We start from the raw sequence: 1,537 nt of genomic DNA on the forward strand, positions 1-1,537 counted from the left end.
GATCCTATGGGAACGTGTGGGATGAGCTCCAACTGTGAGTGTGACCCCAATGGGAACAATGGGAACAACTCCTCATCCCAATGGGAACAATGGGAACAACTCCTCATCCCAATGGGAACAACTCCCCATCCCATTGGGAACAACGGGCACTGGGGACACTGGGATGGGTGGGAAGGGGCAGCCCCATTGGGATTAAAGGAGTTTAGGGTATTCCCAGTGTCAGGAATGCTGTGATGCTCCCTATAGCCAGCAGATGGAGCACAGCCCTCAATGGGATCCCGTATCCCACAGCATTCCCATATGGATGCAGGGAGAGGGATGATCCCATAGGGATACACGTCCCGGAATTCCAAGGGATGGGAATTCTGGCCGTCAACGGACCCGAATGGACCCGAATGGACCCGAACGGACCCGAACGGACCCGAATGGACCCGAACGGACCCGAACGGACCCGAATGGACCCGAACGGACCCGAACGGACCCGAACGGCCCCGAACGGACCCGAATGGACCCGAATGGACCCGAACGGCTCCGAACGGACCCGAATGGACCCGAATGGACCCGAATGGACCCGAGCGGAGCCGAGTGGACCCGAACGGACCCGAACGGACCCGAACGGACCCGAATGGACCCGAGCGGAGCCGAACGGACCCGAATGGACCCGAACGGACCCGAACGGACCCGAATGGACCCGAATGGACCCGAACGGACCCGAACGGACCCGAACGGACCCGAACGGACCCGAATGGACCCGAACGGACCCGAATGGACCCGAACGGACACGAATGGACCCGAACGGACACGAACGGACCCGAATGGACCCGAATGGACCCGAACGGCTCCGAAAGGACCCGAATGGACCCGAATGGACCCGAATGGACCCGAGCGGAGCCGAGTGGACCCGAACGGACCCGAACGGACCCGAACGGACCCGAATGGACCCGAGCGGAGCCGAACGGACCCGAATGGACCCGAACGGACCCGAACGGACCCGAATGGACCCGAATGGACCCGAACGGACCCGAACGGACCCGAACGGACCCGAACGGACCCGAATGGACCCGAACGGACCCGAATGGACCCGAACGGACACGAATGGACCCGAACGGACACGAACGGACCCGAATGGACCCGAATGGACCCGAACGGACCCGAATGGACCCGAATGGAGCCGAACGGACCCGAATGGACCCGAACGGACCCGAATGGACCCGAACGGACCCGAACGGACCCGAATGGACCCGAACGGACCCGAATGGACCCGAACGGAGCCGAATGGACCCGAATGGACCCGAACGGATCCGAATGGACCCGAACGGACCCGAATGGACCCGAATGGACCCGAACGGAGCCGAACGGACCCGAACGGACCCGAACGGACCCGAACGGACCCGAATGGACCCGAACGGACCCGAACGGACCCGAACGGCTCCGAACGGCTCCGAACCCCCCCGAGCCGCCCCCCCCGCGCGCAGGGGGCGTGTCCTGTGCCTCTGGCCCCGCCCCCCCCGCCGTGTGCCGCTGCCGTGCGCGCTCC

This window comes from Melopsittacus undulatus (assembly GCF_012275295.1).
Source record: "Melopsittacus undulatus isolate bMelUnd1 chromosome W unlocalized genomic scaffold, bMelUnd1.mat.Z SUPER_W_unloc_1, whole genome shotgun sequence".
Taxonomy (NCBI): domain Eukaryota; kingdom Metazoa; phylum Chordata; class Aves; order Psittaciformes; family Psittaculidae; genus Melopsittacus; species Melopsittacus undulatus.